Genomic DNA, 23426 nt, shown 5'->3' with positions numbered 1-23426 from the left:
AAGATGGAATTGTATGTTTCTAGAACTTGACATGTACATGGAAACTTTAACAGTGAGGTGAGATGTTTGGAGTATCTATGTTCAAGGCATTTCAGGACAACTGGAAGCAAATGAAGGTTGATAGATCTGCTCATTAGTACCCTGAATCTTTGCACGTTTTATGTGCGTCTGAATACAGGTATCCACATAAGCCCTTAAAACAGGGCCAGGATTTCTAGACATGTGACATTTTACTTCTAAAGTACTTCATGTTTCTCAAGAGAGAAAAGGGACAGGCACTTATTTTGCACCTAATGCACTTGGAACACTAAGAATATTTCACATTTTTAGTTGCAATCTAGATCAAATGTTAATTTTTAAAAAGATCTATGAATTATCAATAGCCCATTTCCATGTCATTGGCTCTGAAAAACACCAATGCCTCTTGTCAAGTTCCTTCAAACACAAGAAGATATGATAGCCATGACCAGTTCATAGAACTTCCATTCTCAGATGCAGGATATTCCTGTATACTGGTTGCTCGGGGGTAGGGTAACAGTGGGAGGGGGCTGGTGCCTTTCTGACCTACCTGTGGGCTTCCCTAAAACATTTGGCTCATGGGCAAAGGAAAAATGACGCTAGGTTAGTTGATAGTCCTTTGGTCAGATCCAGCAGGACTCTTCTCAGCTGAAACTGAACGGCTCCTTCTCCTGTCAGCTATTAGTGGTCATTCCATCTGGCTGTAACAGAAAGGCCAAATGCCATGTTTCTTTTCAGGCTGTATACTGAAAGAACTGTTCTGTAAGGCTGAACTGGTGCCTGAGTTTGCCTGTTGTCCTCTTCCCTCTTGCATTATGTCTAACAAACTGAAAAAACTGCACACACAGGGACTGTCATTGTGCAGCGGTTGGTAAATTTTAGGTGCTTTATGAACTCACGATACAGTGGTGCCTCGCAAGACGAAAAGAATCCGTTCCGCGATTCTCTTCGTCTAGCGTTTTTTTCGTCTTGCAAAGCAAGCCCATTGACGGCTTAGCGCTATTAGCGGCTTTTAGCGGCTTATCGGCTTAGAAAAAGGGGGGGAAGGGGAAAAAACCCGCAGGAACTCGCAAGACGTTTTCGTCTTGCGAAGCAAGCCCATAGGAAATTCGTTTTGCGAAGCACCTCCAAAACGGAAAACCCTTTCGTCTAGCGGGTTTTCCGTCTTGCGAGGCATTTGTCTTGCGGGGCACTACTGTAGTTGCCTTTTTAAAGCAATTTGAATGGCAACTGTAAGCACTGAGATTAATCACGATGTGAGCACTGTGGTATTTCACTGAGACAAAGATGGATGAAAAGCCCATCAAGCCATCTACTTAGGTGTCAAGTACCACCACCAAGATGGAACAGAAATAGCCAAATTGTGAACTTGGGTCCGGCTACAAAAGAGATAGCTAACATGATGCCCTCCAGATGTTGTCGGATTACAACTAATGTTGGCTACCAGTCCACATTTTAATGGGCAGCCATGACTGTCATGACCTGTATGTGATTTTGATAACATGCCTACCATGGAGAATTCTTAGGACTGCTGAGTCTCAGAATCGTCTTAGCCAGAAAGGCAAACCTTTGCAAGCTCTCTAGGGTTTCAAATGCTCTTGTTTCCCTGTCTTAGGAGGAAGCTATCAAGGAATTGAGCTCACGGTGCCTCTCAAACTGTTAAACCTAAGACTTGTCATGTACCAGCACCACAGCTCTAGCCAACAGCAGGACCTGCAAGGAGACAGTCACATCAGCAAGGAAGCCAACAGCATCTGCAATCCTGAGCAGGTGAGGATATACTCAAGGTGCTCTAGAGGCTTCTAGGTTAAGTTTACTCATTAGCACTTTCATCACTTTCACAAGACTTTCATCAGCATCTCCAAATCTTGCTGCTTACTCTGAAGCCGCTTGTTTCCAATTCCAGCCTAGTACTGTTGACACACAAACAAAAACTCCTATTTCAAAAGGTGACAAAATGACATTAGACAGTAAGTTATTCCACTGAACCCACTTAAGATGTGGCCAAAAATACCCCAGAAATCTGCACACAGGAACACCAAAACAAACTGAAAATAGCTTTGTCTTTGGAGAAGATTTTTTAAGCAACTGCAGCAACTGGAACTCTTGTTCCAGATGAATACATCATAAACTGTCACCCACTCTCTGAGCACCATTTGTCACCCAATGATGATGCAGACGGAGCCTCCTGTTCCATACAGGTCTGTGAATGGTGGCTGCACAAAGTCCTGTTTTCTGGATATCACACACATAAATCAAAAGGAGAAACCTGCTCCATTACGAAGTCTACTCGCTCCCAGAGTATTTGGATTATAAGTAATCTTTTGTAACAAAGAGTCAATAAAGTTCACAAGTGCTTTGGACAAGGATGAGTCAAGCTGCCAGAGGCAATGTTGTGACTGTACACAGAGGCAGGAAGCAAGGCTGCAAGGCTGCATCTCAATGAGAAGTCAGGTTGCAGACAGAGCAGGGGCTCTTTACAGAGAGCTCTCTTGCACACCTGGATCAAGCAGGATTGCCTTCCCATCACTTCAGCCGATACAGGGAAGGGGGAATCCTGCTTAGCACTGGATTTGGGTGTACAAGAAAACGCCCTGCAGAGTGTGCCCGAGCATCCAGACCAAGCAGAATCACGGTCTCATTTTAGCTTGGGAGGCTGCCTTAAAGCATTTGCCAAAGTGCTGTTTGAAACAGCTTACTATTTTCCTTTAAGTGAGCAGACAGGCAGTGGCAGCAGGGTGGGGGAAGACTCCTCTCCCTTACACTGCTGCCACCAGCTTGCTGGTTAAATGGAAAAGTGCAAGTCACTTCAAAAGGCACTTTTGCAAAGGTCTTGTCAGTTGATGAGCAGGGATTAAATATTGCTTCCTTGGCTGGGCAACCCTATCCCTGAGGGGAACAGAGTACACAACCATGGCAAGATTAAACCCAGTCCTCCCACCCATCAACTGACATCAAACCCACAACCCTGGGATTAAGAGTCTCATGCTCTACCAACTATGCTTTCAAACCTAATCTCTCTGAACTTCTGCTTTCACCAAAGTTTGGATTATAACCAGGCGCGTGCCATTTTGGTAGCAGTGGTTATAGATATATGAGACAGCCTCAAGATATGTCAGACCATCCCTTCATCAAGCCCAGTACTGTCCGTTTTGACTGGCAACAGCTCTTCAAGGTCCAAGGACAAAGAGAGAGCTTCCCCAACTCAGCAATCTGAAATGTTTTCAACTGGAGATGCCAAGAGATGAACATCAGACATTCCACATCCAAAGCATCCATTCTGACAATGAAGCTGCTTCAAGTTCTATGAGATCACCATCCTATCTAGCCCAGGGGTTGTCTGCTCTGCTTGGCCTCAGCTCTCCAAGGACTCAAGCAGAAAAAAGGCTTTTCCAAACCTGTCACCTACCCTTCACAGGAGGCTGAACCTGGATAGATCACACAGATAGCATGTGCTTTGCTACTGTTACAGCCCAATGAATTATTCCCCCTGCTTCTCCATCTAGTGGCTTGTAAAGAGCTGACCCTCTGGTCATATGTAGCATAAACAGAATAACTTGCAGCTGACTATGCAGGGAAGCCCTGGTAAAGTGGAAGTGAATGACACTCCCACAAGACCATCAATGTATGTGACAAATATCTAAATGAGGTCTGGGAAGATGAGCTAGTAATTTTTGTGAAGTCATAGACTGTTCTGACATTGCCACCCCTGCAGAATGGACTCCTTGTCACCCGTTCAACTGTAGTTTCCTCTTTTCCTGTTATTCCTGTTATTTTCCTGTTATTATGCAGTGTATTGGGAGTTTGGGGGCTTCAAATCCTGCATAGCTCCAAACGGCAGAGCAGTGAAACACCAAGACCAAGACAAGACATTTGAAAACCAAAAGCAGAATCTGGGTTTCCTACCTCATGGTACACCCAGGAAAGGTTTTGATTTTTTTGCCAGTAAAAACCACCTTCTCCCTCTGATCGTTTCATCAACAATTTTGCAAAATGACCACATGATGAGAGACAATTCAATGTCCTCTTCCAGTGCCCTGTGAAATACCAGCAAGCACTTTGAACATACCAGGGAGAAAGGAGGGAGGTGGGGGAAGGAAGCCTAATGAAGTTAGACAGCTGCTAGCAAACTTCCTACACACCAGACTTATGAATTTTGGGCATGCTGGGTTATTTTATCAGATGGCAAGCAACCAGCAGCAAAGTTGGCTCTTTTGTGTAGGAATGAACAGCTTGGAAAGTAGCAGATCTGCACTGGTTCCGCTTTGGAGGCTAGGAGGTGAACAGCTAAATTCAAGAGACCTTGATGACAAAGGCAGATCTGAAGTAAACATAGCAGAATGCTAATGGCATCCAGCAATTAAGATTTGAATTAGAATTAGCAAGTTCAGTCAGTTTAAATGCCCATGGAGGGGTCTCTGTACTATCCATTCTGCCAGTATTTTACTATGTTAGAAAGTTGGGCATGATCTGGAAGGCATGGGTTCAAGTCCCACCTCTTGATTAACTGCACAGCCTGCAACGATACCACACACCTTCACTTTCCCAGCTGCAGAAATAGAAGATAATGTCCTAGCTTTGTTTTGACATGTTGCATTTTGGGAAAACTCTTTACCAGTGACGGACAGGGACCCAAGTGGGAGGAGTACTCTCCTGCTTGCAGACTTCCCATCAGAGCATCTGGTTGGCCACTATGAGAACAGGATGCTGGACTGGATGGAATCTTCTTCTGTTCTTTTAACTGACATATCTTGTTGAGAGTTGGAAAGGTAAAATGAGATCAGAAAGGCAAAGTTTGTCACCTCTGAAATTGCTCTTTTGGAGCTAATGAAAATCTGAATTTCTCCTGCCCCCCCTCCCCCAGTTGTTTGTTCTTTGTCCTATTCCTTCCACTTTATCTGTGCCTTTCTGAAGAAGTGCCAATTTAAAAGAGAGACAAGGAATGAGAACTGTGGATTTTGTCTTTTTTGTTGTTACTGCAGACTAATGTGGCTACTCTTTAGGAATTTGTCTCTATGCAAGACTAAATAAATAAAGCCACTAAGTTGTCAGGACTCCAGTGCAAGATACAGATTCTTTTTATTTATTGATTTGGAAATGGAAGAGAGCTAAAAACAAAAAACAAACCTTAAAAAAATTCACTAATTTGCTGAGTGAAGAGAATTTTGCAAGACCAGAAACGAACTGGACCTGACTCAAAACAAAACTGACTCTGTGCATTATCTTTTTGAAGAATATGTCTTTGGCACTCTGGAAGTCTGAACTGAAGACTCAATTTCCTGTTCTCATCAAGGCAACCGGATAAACGCTCTACAGGCAAAGATCTGCTTGTGCGAAAAAGTGCCTTTATAGACACAAGAAACAGGCAGAGTTCATTATTTGGGACACAGAGTTAAGTAATTGCAAAAACCAATTCAGCAAGAGACTATTATCAGCTGAGGCTCAAAGGAGAAGGAGAGGGAGAGGGGCTGCCGCTGGCTGAGAACCATTTCCAACTGTAGGAGTGCTGGAGCTGCGCTGCCCAGAGTGCAACAGATGTTGCACTTTCAGTCCTCAGTTGACACCCCTCTTTTCTTATCCTAATAGGCAGAAAATGGCTGACGAAAACAGCGCATAAAATCATAAGGCAGTATTATAGTAGCCTGCAGGGCTGGATTAAGATATGATGATACCCTAAACTATTTCAGTTTTAAGAGGGCCCCATAATGCTACCAGAAAGATGTGCATTGAAGTATTATTTTTAAACTAATTATGTAAAACTTGAAATTTACTGATTTTAAATGTTGTTGTTGTTTCCCACCCTTCCCCCAGACCAGAACTCAAAGCAGCTTAATCCAAGGCCCTAACCTATAGTTTTGCTGGGCATGTGTGCAATGAGATCTCTAGGTATTCTCCACTCCAGTACTGTCTATTCAGACTGGCAGCAGCCCTCCAGGGTCTCCAGGGTGTTTTTTTGGGGGGGGGTATCCTGCAAGGACTAAAGCTGGGGTCTTTCATATCCAAAGCCTTTGCTCTATCACTTAGCTGCAGCCCCCTGTAGGAAACCCCGCAAGGACACCTACAGCCATCTACTAAGAGTTAATATCAAACACATACCCTCCAACTGCTTCTAACCAAAATCCCCCCACCATGTTGCCCCCCCCCGTTCAGCCCCCCCCCCGACCTCCTCCGGCTGCTCTCTTTCTCCACCTCCTCTGCCGCAATGAGGCTGCCACTGACACTATGAGACTAGTGCCGCCACCAGGCCCACCAAGGCTGCTAACATAGTTACGGAAGCCGACACTGCACCAGAAGTGTACTGCTGGAATTGCAACTCAGCTTCCTGGAGCACGTCAGCACAGACCCCCATGGAGCCCTTGCAGAAGCAGCTGAGGAGGAAGGAGGAAATCACAGATTGACATAAGAAACCAGGGGAGCTACTGTCAATCAGTGATGTCCCGGTCCAGTCAGGACAATTGGTGGATGTGCAAATATGCAATGAAGTGGTGCCATAGCCCAAACCAAAATGCCTACTCTTTTGAGCCTTTTTCTCAAGCATTTCCCAAACTCCTGTAGTGTCCTGGGCTCTTTTTAGAGATGGGAAGGCCCTGAAAAAGTCGGGGGGGGGGGTCCTCTTGCCCAACTTCCCACCCACCCCTAAGCCTTTTTTGTTTGCTCGGAATAGCTGGATGCTTTTTGGATTAATAAATATTTTATTGCAGAATGCTGATCAAGAAATCATATGAACAAGTCACCCCTTTCCCTCAATATGTCTCCTTTTTTCTAGTTCATTTCATTCTTCCACAAAAGGGCTCATCATGGGTGGTGCAACTGACAAACAAGGCTACAAATAATATCAATTATAGCCCAGCCTATGTTTAAGGGGAAAGGATGGGGTAAAAAAAAAAATTTATTGCACTATCATATGTTGCAAGAATAGGTCCAGGATCATCCAACTTGTTGAAACAGTGACTGAATTCTGCAATGGGTAGAGGCTTCCATGCCTATCCATACAGATCACCTTCTCCAACACATCCCTTCCCAGCTCAGTGAGATAATTTCCACGCATCCATGCTTCTACTGTAGTCTGGACTAGAGGTGGAAGAGGAATTATTTCAGTCCATTTTTTTTGCAGCAGACCAACATGTTCCAACACTCCTATACTTGCTTGAAACTTCCAGTCAAATTGTGCACTTATTTGGATTTTGCAACGCAGTTTAAGGCAGAAAGGGTACATATCAAAGTAACGTTTTACGTTAAAAAAAAAAAACGTGAGAAAAGCATATTTTACATATGCACTGGAAAGCAGGGAGAAAGTGTGTGGTTTATGTAAAATGTGCCACAGAGCGAGTAAAAAATGTGTGCATATATATATATTCTTTTTTAAAAAATCTGAAAAAAGTGCAATGAAATTGTTGGATCACTTATATAGTTTGTATTTGTAGAGCTTATTTTCAAACGTGTTGGATTTTAAAAGTTGATTGTTCAGCACTTTTATTGCAGGATAGTTTTTTCTATATGCTTTTCATGGTACAGTGGTACCTCAGGTTACAAACGCTATGGGTTACAAACACTTTGGGTTACAAACTCCACTAACCCGGATGTAGTACCTCAGGTTGAGAACTATGCTCCAGGATGAGAACGGAAATCACGCGGCGGCAGTGGGAGGCACCATTAGCGAAAGCGCACCTCAGGTTAAGAATGGACCTCTGGAACGAATTAAGTTCATAATCCAAGGTACCATTGTATTGAACTTAGAACAATTTTTACTTTTTTGTTATTCTGAATATAACTGCGAAGGTAGTAAAATCCTGTTAAATTATTAGAAAGTCTTTAAAAAAGAAAAGAAACCAAGCTGATCTTATATTTGTTCTTCTATTGCACAAATTATGGCAAGAATTTGAATAAACAGTTCTAAAATAGGATCCATCCACAAGGTAATTTGGGGTCCTGTTTTAACTTTTCACAGCCTAGCACACTTTCAATGTAAACTGTTTGGTGAAGGGCTGAGAAGCAGAATTATAAATGGACCTCACTTTAAAGAGATATTCCATCAAATTCACTTAGTGTATGTATGTTCAAAGCACAATTCAAAGTTGTTGCCTCCCGCTTATGCCACACTTATATGGAACAACGATCAAACTCATTAAAACATGAAAGTAGCCAAGGTGGAGCCACCTGAATCAAAAAACATGAGCCAAGTTAAGTAACATGAATAGATGTGAAGATTTACAAAGACCAACAGCTTTCATGGTTCCATTGCAAAACTTTTAGAACATGGATTTAGGCATTTATTTAACTTGGTGTGTGAGTGTCCAACACAGCAACCACAGACACCAGGGCATCCACCGATGCTTTCTATGGTGCCTGCACAAGGTCTGCAGAATTACCCGCGAAAATGACCCATCCCTACCTATCTTTTATGGACATCTCATAGTCCGAACATATCTGCTTTCACCCATTCAGTTCTGATTGGATGCCAGACTCCTCTGCCTTTAACTCCTCCCTTCGGAGGTAGGACTTGTTATTGGGGTGGGTGGGGGCGGGCACTGAAGTCAGTTGGCCATTTGCCATTTACTTGGCATGACCACCTGGTGCTTGTGGTATTGGTAGGCACAGATCACATCTCTGTTCATGGACTGCACTGTAAAAATTAAGAGCCCCAGCACTTTTCAATGCCCCCCCCCCGGCACAAAAGCATAGATCTAAAGCAGCACCAGCACACACCAGATAAGAATGCATATGGGGAGTCATGAAATGTGAAATACTGTCCCAAACACATAATTGCAGTAAATGCTTCAGATTTGTTTTTTTAAAACAACCTTTGTTTTAAAAGAACATTTCCAGAAAGCCCTGGAAATAAGTGGTTCATGTGTGCTAAATGTTTAGGAACTGGAAGTGGTCTAGGTTGGCGCATTCCAATAAAGGAGTCTGCTTTATTCCAAAGTCACACTCTCTCCCCACAAGAGGTTCCCAATTCTTGATCTTCCACTTTTATTATTATTTATTTATTTCTTGCCCTCCAGACACATCTCAAGGTGATGTGCAAAATGCAATAAAAAAAATAGCTTAGAAACTGTTAAACACAATGCAGAAAACGACAGCGGATAAATTTCTAAAGGAATGCAAAATAGACACCCATGCGCCAGCACTTTATGCATCTATTCTATTCTGTCAGTTAAAGCTTTCTTTCCCAAGCTGTTGAGAAACAAAATCCCAGGAAGAACACCAAGGGCAATGCTAGCAGTAACCTACCCGAGAATGCCTAAGTTATGCAAACTGAAACTGAATTTGCAGGGCTGTGTGGTATAGGGCTCATAAGGGCTTTGGCTTTCCTCCAGAGTCATGGCGGCCAGTACAATGGTTTGCCTTCAACGCATTTCAGTGGAATAAATTAAGCAAGCGGTAAGATGGGAAGCTTCTTGTTGCAGGACTTTAAGACCTCAGAACCCCTGAACATGGGTTGGGCTCCATTTGAAAACCTCCCTCCCCAGGACCAGAAAATACAAGGAGGCTTCTGACACTCCTTGTGCTGCATTGTCTCTGCATCTTCCAGTCAAATTGGTGAACCATTTCTGAAGGCTTGGAAAAGCAATCTGAAATGAAACAGTGTGTGTGTGTGTGTGTGTGTGTGTGTGTGTGTGTGTGTGTGTGTAAGATGGTGGGCTGCTTTTTGGGGGGGGGGAGGCAAAGGTCTGCTAAGTCTAAGCACACCCATGTGGATGCCTGTTGGAGATCTTTTCCTCCCAGCCATATGTTCTAAACACAATGCACTGTTCTTAAGTTTCAGTAGAATGTTTTAGCTCAATGCAGCCGTGGTGCCTTTGCCGTACCTTAAACTAAAATGTTTGGGGTTTTTTAGAAAGCAAGACTGTGCTTCCGCACTGATTTATCTTCTGGCAACTCAGGCCCCCTCCCTGCTCCCCACAAGCAAAGACACTTCCTTTACTCTTCCCTGCCTTTCGCTGTGGCTTGATTCAAGACTGCTCTGCATGGAAGGGGAAAAGCTCTGAAAGCCAGCTCTTAGGCAGACTGTACACACACGGCAATTTGTTACTGTGAAAAACCATCTGTTTCTCGGTATTACAATCCTCAGAGGGCAAATTATAGCCAGCATTCAACATAAAACATCAATTTAAACCATCAACTATTCATAATTTCAATTCTTTATTGGAAACCAAGGACATAAATGTCAGGGAATAAAGCAATATTTCTTTTATTAACTGTTCCATTCATCTGGCTATTAAATAAAAGCAGGACCCTAATAAATAGCATTACCCTGTGTACTGACAGCCACCCCAACCAACGCTGCAATTTCTCAAGACTCCCCCCCACCCCGCAACTTTCATATAACTAAAATCCATTATTTTCTTTACAAAACTACTGCAGGGGGGAAGGGAAGGAAAAATAATGCTCGGGCTAAAAGCACTTTAAATATTTATAACATATTTGCAATTTCATTGTACCTCAACAACTCAACATTTTACCACGCTTGGTGCTGAGTAAATGTATTTTAAAAATAAGAACAAAATCCAGCACACTTTATGTCAAAGTCTTCCATCAGCCGATGAACACCAGTGTCATAATACATCATTTATAACATGCAAGAACACAGATCTCTGCTTACTTAACTGGTGCTAAATGGGGGTAGTTCTTGTAAACTGAGCAATCGGCCTGACCTGCCGTCTTGGGGGCTTCCAGCCAGCTCATGTACCTGCTGGTCACAGAGAAAGGAGTGGTCACTCAGCCTCCTCCTTTCTTTTCAGAGATTCTCCTGCAACACAGCTGGAGGGGTGGAAGATGAGAGGACCCAGTGGTGGAGTCTTCCTTTCAAACACATGAGTAAAAAAAAGCTGCCTATATTTAACCCAGCCTTTACAGGGTACAGTGGTACCTCGGGATGCGAACGGGATCCGTTCCAGAGCCCCGTTCACATCCTGAATGGAACGTAAGATGTGACGGCACATCTGCGCGTGTCACGTTTTGCCGCTTCCGCGCATGCCGTCATTTTGAGTGTCTGCGCATGCATGAGCAGCAAAACCTGGAAGTAACACACTCTGTTACTTCTGGATTGCCGCAGAGCACAACCCGAAAGTGCTCAACTTGAAAGTAACACACACTGTTACTTCCGGATTGCCGCGGAGCGCAACCCGAAAGCGCTCAACCTGAAGCACATTCAACCCGAGGTATGACTGTATTTATGCAGTTGGGGTTTGTCCCATCAAAAGGTTGTCCCAAAGGTTTGGGGTGAGGAGAGTTAATAGAAACAGCATAAGGCTGCTGGTAGATTGATGCCAACTAACATATATGTACCTTCCTATTCAGGGGACAGAGCAACAATGGGCACAGCCTCACCCTTTGCTCTATGCCTCAATGCAGCTAACGGGGAAATTCAGAATAAAGGCCATCCATACTGCCCTACAGGTATAAGACAATCTTCGTCCTGAAATGGAGTAGGTGAATAAATAAAGAGTAACAAGAATGTACAGAGCGTTTGGAGGATTTTCAAATCATCACGACCGCTATCTCAATACAAAGCCCACCCCCCAGGCCTCAAATAAACTAGAGATCAATGTTATTCTTGATGGAAGCAAGATTTGAAGGTGGTAAAGCACATCTCAACATGAAGGATTGTGAGAAGCTCTGATGAGGGTGGCGTGGGGGGAGGTCCACAACGGAGAAGGGAGCACTTGGTATCCTGGCTTTCTGAACGTGATACAAATATATAATTAAGGGGGCACATGGTACAGAGCATTTTCTGGGGTCCTTGACTCAAAACCTGCCATCAGAACCTAACTCATGAGCGAGACGGCTGAGTCTCCCAAGTAAGAGAAATCCACAAGTTAGGTGTTACCACTAAAAAGGCACAGTCTCACCAAGCCATTCACCACATCTCAAACAGATGTGGGGGGGGGGAGTCAGTGGCTAGGCTCATAAACAGGACTCACAAGCTCACGCATGTTTCTTAATAGATTAAAACACTACCTCCCTTCGTATTTTGCTGCTATAGACTAACCGAGCTACTCCTAGTCTTGCAGATAATACACTCCTTTTCGGGGGGGGGGGGGAATCCTGTATCATTTGGCTGCCTTTACATTTACCAGCATGAGGTCTTTTAAGATCATCACTATGAAGCCCCCCTCGCCTCAAATTTCCATCATATCCCTTTAATCACAGAAACAGAAGTGAATTTAAATTATTACAAAGGAAAAGTGAGAAATTAATCTTCCCCTGTGGAGATTAAGAAACCATAACTTCTAATGCTAGAATTACGGAAGAATTTATACATCTCCTCTCCCCCACCCGCCACCCCACCCCCGGGGTTGGAGCACACATTCCAAGCGGCTTTCCACATTTCAATTAATGCATCAGTAATCATTGTTTTGATTATGAATGCACTTCCTTCCACCCATAACAGCGCTCTTAAAGACCCCATGCTGGAACATTTCAAAAGGAAGAGAAAATATTCTTAAGGAAAAGATAATGGACAGAGTGCATGGGGCATGAGAAAGGCAGCACGCCTCATGCACTACAGCTATAGCCATGTTGCCCAACTTATTGAAAGTGAACCTTTAGACATGCAGTGACCTCATTTATTCACTAGTTGAACCAAATTTGCATCAACTCCCATAAAAACCTGAATCTAGATCAGGGTCCGAAAAGGGATGAGTCCTGAAATATTACGAACTTTCTACAAAGGATGATCAAAAAGGAGCAGGGGAATTATCGGAACATCTGACAAATTCAACCTCTATTCATGTAATAATGCACTTTACAAAAGTAACATTCAAAGGCTTCGGTGGTTCTTTCTTCCCACACATTCCAGCACCTCAGGGAGTCTTGGGTGCTTTGAGGTGTGGGCAAGATGCAGGCTTCTGCTCTAATTGTTTTAGGGAGGTGTCTTCACTAACTCTCCTGCCCCCACAAGAGCTGCTTTGATTTATCACTCTCAAGGAATTGTGTCCACAGGTAGGAACTCTACCGCAGAGGGAAAACCAGCTCTATTCCTGTTGTGATCTCCCACCAGCACTGGTCCAATGAGGCTGAAAACCACTTGGCCTTCTGGAGATTGGCTGAACACGGACAAAAGCCATAGGGAGTCCTGAAGGTGACATGAGAGAGCCATCAAGTTCAGTAGTGGAAGTGCTCCATCTTGCTACCATCTCTAACTAAATCAGTTTGGAATTATTATTATTATTATTATTATTATTATTATTATTATTATTGGGTGAAATGAACCACCACAATCTATACAATCTAGTTTATCACTCTCAAGGCTCTCTCAAATGCGATCAGCTGTGCAACAGACACAAAAGGCCCTATTCTCTGCACATCTTTCCTCAACCTCTCCTGTCCCCACAGTCAAGCAACAAACTCCTCCTCCTCGAACATGGAGCTGCTCTTCTTATCTTTCTAGAACAATTCCCAATTGGGGTCAACACTAGAACCACAGCACAGAGCCAACATAGAATCACAGCAACCCAAAAATTATACTCAAAACAAATCATGCAACTGGAGATGCTCAAACCAACTGCAACCGAGTTTGCAGCATACTGGAACATGATAAATGAACCTGCATTTGTGCCATAGCTCCCCCAATCTTGGGGCAAGACTACCCGCCATTTTAAAGATGCAATTCTGAAACCTCAGAAGCTAGAAACTTGTCAGCTAAAAAAATAAATAAAAGATTGATTCACAGGAACCAAAAACTCACCTGACTGGAGTGTTTCAGAAATGTATGGACATGAATTAGGGAAGACAACAAGATCCTCTGCCATATAACATACAGGCATGGTGGGGGGCAGGAATGAAGAAACTTCTTAAGTGTCAATCTGGCTCCTTTTTCTAGTACTCACTGAGGCCTGCTGCTGTTCCTGAAGAAGCTACCATGGTTTTGATACCATCATTCCAAGCAAACAGATTATGGGTTAGAGAGCATTCCCCTGAAAGCTGGGAAGAAAATTAAATCTGTATTCTGTGGGAAAACTGGGATCCTGCTACCGGTAACTGCTTTATAATCTCTTTGAACGCTGCCAATCTGGTTCCTTATCACACGTTCTTCTGTCTGCACCTTTTGCTACAGGCACAGGGGAGATGAATAATGGTATTAAAAACAGCTTGCCATTGGCCAAGAACTATGTGATAGTAGTCAAGGTATACAAAGCCAACACAACAGCTATCACAAAAGAATCAGTTGCCAAAAGTCGGCCTTGCGCAACCCTTACCACCCATCAGCTTTCTGGTGAGAAATGGAACAAATGAGTTGGTATCAACCTATTTGTTCAGCTTTTCATCAGAGGCACCCAGGTCCAACACTGTCAAAAACTTGCAGCTCCTTTTCATCTCAAAGCTCACAAGAGCAGCATTTGGGAGGTTCAGCTTGTTTGCGGAGAATCAAAAGTGGGGAGAGTACTATTGTACTCAAGTCTGGCTTTGGGGCTTTCTATAGGCAGCTGGTTGGTCACTGTGAGAACAGGATGTGGGACTGTGTGGGTCTTTGGTCTGATCCAGGAGGGCTCTTCTTATGCTCTTAATATTTTAATGAGAATAAGTATATAAATATTTTAAATAAACATATAGTTAAGTTATTATCTCTTGTAGGTTGTGAATTCAGCATTGGAGAGGCTGGAGAATCCCTTAACAGATTCTTAACCGCAAGTACGTTTTCTAACTAAACCCAGTTATTCTGTCTCCTCTGTTCTAGATCTTTCCTTTTGCAGAGTGCAATATGTGTCTCAGGGGACAAGATGGGCAGCATGTCTGTTTATTTAAAGTCCGCCTTTCTGTTTTTGTGTCTCTGACATGCTGCTTGACCTCAAATGCGGCAGATTTCAACTTGGGAGAGCCAAGTACCATGTTTGTTTAAACCCCACTAGAGCTACATTTTAATTCTTGTGCATGGTGAATGAATAATTCAGGATGCCCACAGAGAACAGGCTTTCTGAAAAAACTAAGTCCAAATGGACGTAATCACTGGCTCATGCAATCGTACAGCGAATTACAGAGGCCTTGTTGACAAGCTGAAAATGAACAAATCACTGTGCTCTGATGGTATCCACCCAACAGTTCTTCAAGATCTCAAATGTGAAAATGCTTATCTTCTAAACAAAAACACGTAACTTGTCCCTTAGATCAATCTCTGTAATAGATAGAGATCTGAAAAGCCGCTAATAGAAGCCAATCTTTTAAAAGGGATGCAAGATGCAGTGGTAATTGAGGAAATTTATACCTTTATACATATGTATGGTATAGTCAAATCTGGAAATACTGTGTACAGTTCTGGGCATCTCACCTCAAAAAGGATATTGCAGTGCTGGAAAAAGTTTAAAGGGGACAGCCAAAATGGTCAAGGGATTGGAGAAACTGTACTCTGAGAAGAGATTTGGGACTTTTGAGGCATGATAAAGGCACATCTAATTACACATATTATGGAAGAAGTGGCTAGAGGTGTGTGTGTGGGGGGGGGGGTTGTGTGTGCGTCTTCCTGTCATGTAGAACTCAGGGCCATCCAATGAAGGTAAGTGATAGGAAATTCAGGAATGCAGTAGTGAGTGATACAAAAAAGAGAACTAATAACTCTCCTCATTGTTTCCTATCTATAAGATCAGACTATAAAATCAGACAGAATGAATTTGGAGGGGCTGCTGTGAGGGTGGACACAAATAAGCAGACTACAGGATTGTGTACCTAAGTCAGTGCAAGAGTTTCTGACACTATGACTTTCACACTTTTTGTCCAATCTGAGCCCCAGGGCAGCTAAAAACGGACTGTAAAAAATCCACAATGTATTAAAATAGATTGTGTGCAAGTATCACAGAAAACAGGGAGAAAATGTTTATTACTTGCATACAAAAAGAAATATTTTAAAGATGCATCTTAAGGAAACAGCTCCCAGAGACCTTAGGCCTGGTCCTTCAACTACATATTATTAACCAAAATTTTCTCCATTGTGAGAGTCACATGAAGGCAATCTTGTGGGTTGACTGCCCATCCACTGACTACATTGCTATAATGTACCAAAACCAGTCTGACCAAAGAATTAAGTTACAGCCCACTACATTTTGCCTCTGGTTTATAAAACAGCATTTATTCTGAGGAAAATCTGCAGAACTTGCGTTGTGAGGGAGGAAAACATGTCATGTCATGGGCACTTCAAGGAATTAGTGCCAAATTATTTGCTAATCGGGTTATTGCCCTATAAATAGTCGTGGCTGTAGTTATACTAAAAATGGCCCACAAGTTACACCTTGTTGGAATGTCAAATTTGTATGTGATGAAATGCCAAATATGACAATTTCTTCCCCGCCCATTAAATAAATAACAGAAATAGGAGCTGCAACAAAGGAAGGGCAACTCACATGGGGGAAAAGGAAAACAAAGAAATCAACAGCACTAGGCGCCACCTTTATATACTCTGATTCAGAAAAAAATAACTAGGCAGTCTCCCTATCCATACAGAACTTCCAAGTCAAACTGGTTACTGGATGGAGAGAATGTCAGCACACCTTCTTTGGCAGTGGAACTTGACTCATTCACATCATCTGGTACTGCCTGCTCTGCAGGCAGTTTCATGAACCACATCCAAAATGCCAACCTAGACATGGCAGAGGCAGGACTGTAGCAGCAGCTCAGTGGCAAAGCACTTGCCGTGTACACTGAAGGTCCCCGGGACAACCCCCAGCATCTCCAAACAGAGCTGGGAAAGGCCCCTGTGTGAGTGCCAAATGATTCAAAAACTTGAATATTGGAGGAGCGCCTATTGTGCACTTGCTTCGCATGATCTAGCTTGAATGTGAAAATGGGACTCTTAGCAGAGAACATAATGGTTGCTAATGAGCCAGGTCTACTATTGTGTGGTAAATGCTGAGCTATAATACTTCTCGTCCAAGCGATTCAGCAAGCTGATTTAAGTCAAAAAGAGGAGTGCGACGGAACGCTGAATTTTAACTGTGTTAATACAGCATACTTAAAACTAGCCGGGATACATTATCATTAGGCAAGACAATTAGGGACTCGGTATACAGAAATGAAGAAAATCTAAGCTGATGTTGTTGTGCTGCTTCTTGAATAGTGAAGGGCAAAAGTTAATCATGACCAGCTTGGCAGGATCTTAAAGGACCTTGACAACCCAAGTAACTACCTTGGCAGGCTACTTGCCTAATTAATCTCCCAGACATGTAGGAGAATTTTCTAACCACGTTTGGAAGCCAGGACAGTGCTCGTGTTTAAAACTGGATAAGGAACTTTGGGCAAACTGGGGTTCACAAGCAAACCCTAAAGCATGGAAATTAAGAACGCAGAAGTGAGAATCATCCCTTCTATGCCAAGCACAAGCTCCTTAGTCCATCCAATCAAAGCTATCCAATGTCTTGCCGCACCCTCTTTTCCCCAATTATAAACTTCCCTATTACTTTCACTGTGCCAACTCCAGCAGCAGCAGCCATGCTAAAGTCTCCTGCACTCTTAAATGAGTCCATACTCCCCCCCCCCTGCTTCCTCCTAAACATGGGATGTCCTCCCAGAGAATGAATGCAATTCCACTTCTCTTTTTCCATTCAAATCCCCCCCAAAAGAAACATGTTCCCCATAAACTCTATAGCTTAGTCCCTTAGTCTTTATCCCCCAAAGGAAACCAGCAGTGACACTTGCCCCCTCCCTCATTAATTCTATTGCGTCTCTCTTTCCTCCTCTTTCCATGTCATCTTTCCCACCGTCAAAATTTTGATTTTAATCTCCTTGTAGCAGTAGCCCGTTTGTTTGTTTTTTTCTGTTATTCTGCAAAGTCTCCTGCCATGAATAGGGACAGCCCTATATGAATATAATAACACAATAGTAACACTGTTGACCTAACTCTAAATATTCTTTCAGCTACGGCAGCAGCAGAAGCAATAATGAGAGAGCGCAGCATTTGTGTCAATTGCAAAATTAGAGAGGAAGAACAAACAGCATAACCTTGGGGTCTCTTGCGCTTCCCTCAGAATCATTACAATTACCAACCATTTTCAGAAAATTCTCATCAACCAATTTCATGTAGCCAAAATAATGGGAGCAAATATCACAAATAGAATAGGACACAAATGGTAATTTTACTTACGGGATGTTGGGACTTGCCATTTCAAATTAGCAGGAACTGTGAAGTGGGCATTACTGACAATGCGAATATAGTAATTGGGGTTGATTTCATGGCGCCTGGCCAAATCTGGCTGACTAGCGCCTTGGCGAGTTAATTATAGCTCTCGTAACAGAGCGGGGACACTTTATAGAGACATAATTGAGCAGCGAAGAACTCTAACAAAACAACCTTGGTGTGTCATGGTTAGTGACGAGGAAGAGCATGCATATGCGTGTGCGCACACACAATTTGTTCAGAAGATTTCACAAGGCAGACCTGCATAGCTGATAGATTTTGCCAGTGCTACAAGTGTCTGTTTTCTTGACCATTGGTTCACATATTCAACAAAAACAAAGCTATAAAAGCAAGAACACATTGATTCAATTGGAGTTGCCATTAGCATCCTTTAGATTCAGCTGGCTGGAATAAAATACTTGACACTATTTTGGAATGAACCAAAGATTGTTGCGCTTTGCACTGAGCTACGTATTTTACCACCTACATTTGCAAACTATAACCCAGCTTTGGATAATATTTAAGGGCACATACTACGGTCACTTAAAAAAAAGAATGAATGGATGAAAGCGTGTAACATGAAGAGTTGAGGGAGATTTTTTGCTGCATTTGCAGCACCCAAGTGACCTCTCTGAGGCGCAAGCCTGGGCAGTGTGTATGGAGGTCCTGGGCTGCCCAGACGCCTTGCTGATGTGGTCCAAAGGAAAGCAGAGCAATATGTTTGGCACCAGCTTGGCTGAAGAAGTTGCCGGAAGGAGGCATACAACACGCCATCCAACCATCTTAGGGACTCCACTGTGGAGTTGTATAGGGTTTTTACTTCTTGGCCTTTTCTTCTCCAGAAGGTATCCCACAAAGCAGTGGGTACAGATTGTTCCTTGGGGGTTTACTCCCAAAGCCTTTCTCATGAATGAGTAAAGCTGCAAGGTTTAGAATCAGAATTTCCCATCTCCTCGATGGGCTATCTTCCCAGGTTTACAAGTCCTATCTGTCCCTCATTTCCCTCTACAACTCGTGCAGAAACCGCCTTCTTGACCGTAGGACCCACGATAGGTCTCGTCCTCTTAGTCTGCCAGAGCCTGTCTTCACATGCTGGGGAAGTCCCTAACTCACAAGGGGCTTGAAATCCACAGGCTACCCTGGTTTAGCCAGTCCGTCAAAGCCGTTCCTGGAGTGTGGCAGCTGTCGCTGGCAGCTTCTTGCAACCACAGATGAGAGTTGAATGCAGCTCATTTTGTTGATCACAATTGGTTAATCCTGTCTACTCAAAAGAAAGTTCAGCTGAACTTACTCGCAGGTAGGTGGGAGTCACATTTTTCTTATGAGAGAAAAAGAGTGAACTGTACGATGAAATATGTAATATGCAAGTGTTTAAATGCTGAGCAGGCAGAGTACAAGAGTTAAACAATACGGCAACTAATATAAGAAGCACGTTACTGAGACTCTTTTAAACTATTTATGGCCTACTTACAGACTTTTTGGTTTAAACCTCCAAGACCTCAAGTCAGAGAACAATGGCTGCTTTTATTAAGCACCTAAAAGTTACACAAGCACTATACAAGTAAGAAGCTCAAGCACATTTCAAAACACGTCCAAGCCTTGCAAGAGCATTCAAAAGAGGAAAATATATATTCAGATACAGCTAGCTTCTCAATTATTGCAAAACAAAGCTGTCTTATTTGGAATATTTTGGGACAAAATTAACTTTTGTGTTCCCATCTCTAACTGATGGGACAGAAGCAGTAAAAATTTTTTTGCTGAACATTATCCTAGGTGGCCTGTGCCACCTACATGTTTGGACTGACTTTTGGCAGCTGGGAGTAATGTCAGGATGCAACAAGTTGGATTTTTTTCTACCCAACTATGTGGAATGTGACAATAATGGGGTGGGTGTGTTTTCTGTGCCGTTTCTTGACGCTAAGCCCTACAGGATAGCAATCTATAAAATATGTGCACACTTCACTACTCTTCCTACCTGAAAGCTAAGGGCTGTCAGATGCTCCTACCAGGGAGAAGGTGCCAACCACGATGAAAAGCCAGAACTGAACTGTGAAATATCCCCCATTCGCCTTACTCTCAGTGTTGTCTAAGCACATTCCTACTCCCAGAGCCAGTCTTAAAAACATACTTTGGGATGATTATTTAAAATACAGATATGCTTTTTCTATTTTAAAAAATCTTGATAGTGAGTTATCACAGATGCCAGGAAATTCAGTTGAAGGGAAAGCAGCTTGCATTTCTGGGAATTTGATGGTACCAGTCTGGGTTTTTTATTCCTTTTTTTGTCATAATGAACTTGGATAAACTCCAGCCAAAGATCAAGGCCTACCAGACCTTGCTTTTGAAGAAGATATCATCCTGTTTTTACATTCTGAACATCTTTCTCTTCTGCTTCCCATACTGATAAGAATTTTCCTTCCCAATAAGATTACGTGGAGGCAATTCCAAGACCAAAACTATATTCATAATATTGAAATGTTTAACAACAACAAAAATGCTCAAATCTCCTTTCAGCTAAATCCAGAAATTATTTTATCTTTTCACAAACAATTTAAAAGTAGAATAAATGGAAGTTCTGATAGCAAAAATTCAGCGTAGAAGCCAGAATTTAGTTGGCACGACCTGGCCCTTGGTAATAATAAGGTATGCAACAGCTGCATTCACGTGTAACAAAGTAAACCAGGGTTTAGTGTGAACACATGGGCTTTTGGGGAACAGATAAAAGGCACTTTGCTCCTCCCAATAACAAATACTGAACACAGCTCATGGTTGAGGATGAAAGAGCTTAACCATAAGCCCAGGTTTGGATGACATTTTAAGCCAAAACTTGGTTTAGTTGCTAGCTGCACTGAGCTAAAAGGGCTGGGAAGAAGCAAATTAGATGCAAGCTCCTCTCTGGGAGCTGGGACATTTGGGTGGTCCCGATAAACCACAGTTTGGCTAACCGTGACATGCAAACCATGACAACATTTTTAAATATATTTCAATCCTTGCTGAGCAAGTGCTACCATAGCCAATCAGGTTTCTAAAGTTTGCCTTTCAAGTTATGGGATTTGTCACTGGAAATATAAGAACATGCGCAATCTGCTGGCATTTTATACTAAACTGAATTCAATGATTAAAATGTGTGAATCAAGAACCAGAATATTTTAAAAGGCTAAGTTTGTTGACTTGTTAAGATAACAAAGTCCCAACGTTATCACTTCATAATGAGTCAATAGATCTAGCCTTTGAAGTCTTCTGGGTTTTAATGTATTACGTTGTTAAAACCCTGATCCTTGGCATGAAATTAAAAAGACCAGGTTCAGAAATATCAAAGACAGACACATTACGGTACATAAATACCTCACTTTGAACAATCAGCGAATTAAGCAAAATCTACCTTGAAGATTGGATTATCCGAATAATATTTTGACTATTTTCATCTTCAGCAAGCTAGGAGGAAAGCAGCACGTTCGTGAAAAGTAACCAAAACATTAGTGAGCTCTCTGACATTTTGTTTTACAAAAAGAAAAACTTCATACTGCAGTAGCTGGAATACCATTTAAAGTCACACTCATTTTGAAGAAAAACAGGGATTAAATCTGCCTCGCATGTACTTTTCTACCGCAGAATTTACACAGAGGTAGGCATTTGACACATAATCATTCCCACTGATTGCCTCCTTCTTGGTAGTAGAGGCAATGACCATTTAACCACATCCAAGTGATGTGCAACTGCGCATGTGTGCATCGCACCACCCCTGGAAGTGTCTCTGGAAACAGGGGCAGCATGGAGTGGAGGCCAAAGGAGGCAGAGCAGGCTTACATGCGCTCCACTGATATGCATGGGGGTCAGGAATGCAACCCCTGTGCAAAGCGGTCATTGCCAGTACTCAATATGCCCAAATTGCAGCGAAAAGCACCTGGGACTACAAACATCACACAATTTCTACTGACTTTTGCCTTTGGGGACTCCCCCCCCCCCCAGTCAATGTTAACATATCAGCATACAAAAAATGTCCTGGGTGGGTTTTCAAGCAAAAAATAACCCAAGGAAGCAGTTAGGTACCCTTCGTGTGATGTGCCACACATGACTTTATTTGGGGGCAGAAAGAGTGGCCTGGGGAGGGAGCCACTTCCATGACCTGAGCCTAAATTTCCCTACCCCTTCAGTCGAGCCCAGCGTTTTACATGAATTTCCTCTTTTGCTTAATATGGCATTGCTGTCCAAACATGCAATAAAAATGCATTGAATTCATAAGCCCACTACATGGGAGTGCGGCGTTGTTTAATGCTACTAGTCAAGAGAAGATCGCTTAAGCACGTGTCCTTACATTTGCAGCACTGTGTTCTTTTCTTTTAATAGCACTGATAAATCCAGGGTGCTCCAGGCACCTCTATCCTGTTTACAATAGGGTGGGAAATGTTAGATGTTTATTGCATTCAGAAAGGGATTCGCTTGAGGGCTGTGGTGTACCAACGTGTGCCTCTGCCTGTCAAATAGGTCATATTTTCACATACCTGATATAGTCACTAATTCATCATGTTTTAACCCCCCTTGCTCACTCCCCCTACCCTACCCCACCCCAACACACACAAGCACACCCTGATGTTAACAGACGGGGCAGGCAGGTTTTTGTTTGTTGAATACTGTGGTGTGGAATGCTCCTCCATCAAGACTCCCAAAATCAGCTTGCTGAACTAAAATTGTATATTTTAAAGCCTTTATTAATTGTCAGCTCACTTTGTCCCAAGCTTCTTCGATGTTGCATTCTTAAGGATGAAATCACTGAATAGGTGTGGTGCCTGGCTTATACTGAGATTTATATTCCTTTCTTTCTTTCTTTTTAAATAATTCTTATTGAGTTTTACATTTTGATTACAAACATATCAAACAGATAATAATAAAAAATAATTCCACGCCCGTCCGTCCCACGCACCTTCCCTCAACTTCTCCCTCTGGGTTTTCTTACATATGAATTTGTCCTCCTTGCAATACTATACTTCAAAATTATGTTCTTTACATCAGATGTTGTTGTATTCTTATCACTTCAACCTCATCTCTATCACTTCTATATTAGTGTTGTTGATTCTAAGTGTTTAGTCAAACCCTACTAGTGAGTCCATTTCTTTACATTGATAAATACAATATACAGTGGTACCTCGGGTTAAGTACTTAATTTGTTCCGGAGGTCCGTTCTTAACCTGAAACTGTTCTTAACCTGAAACACCACTTTAGCTAATGGGGCTTCCTGCTGCCGCCGCACCGCCGGAGCACGATTTCTGTTCTCATCCTGAAGCAAAGTTCTTAACCCGAGGTA

At 42.7% G+C, this 23426-nt stretch overlaps 1 protein-coding gene across 7 annotated transcripts in view; it reads right to left on the bottom strand.

The window, feature by feature from the left end:
* Positions 1-23426, bottom strand: part of CUX1 (cut like homeobox 1) — a 264972-nt gene that overhangs the window by 168941 nt on the left and 72605 nt on the right. The window lies entirely within an intron of this gene.

The sequence above is a fragment of the Podarcis erhardii genome (assembly GCF_964252035.2).
Source record: "Podarcis erhardii genome assembly, chromosome: 16".
NCBI classification, from domain to species: Eukaryota; Metazoa; Chordata; class Lepidosauria; order Squamata; family Lacertidae; genus Podarcis; species Podarcis erhardii.
This window is presented reverse-complemented; position numbering and strand designations above follow the sequence as displayed.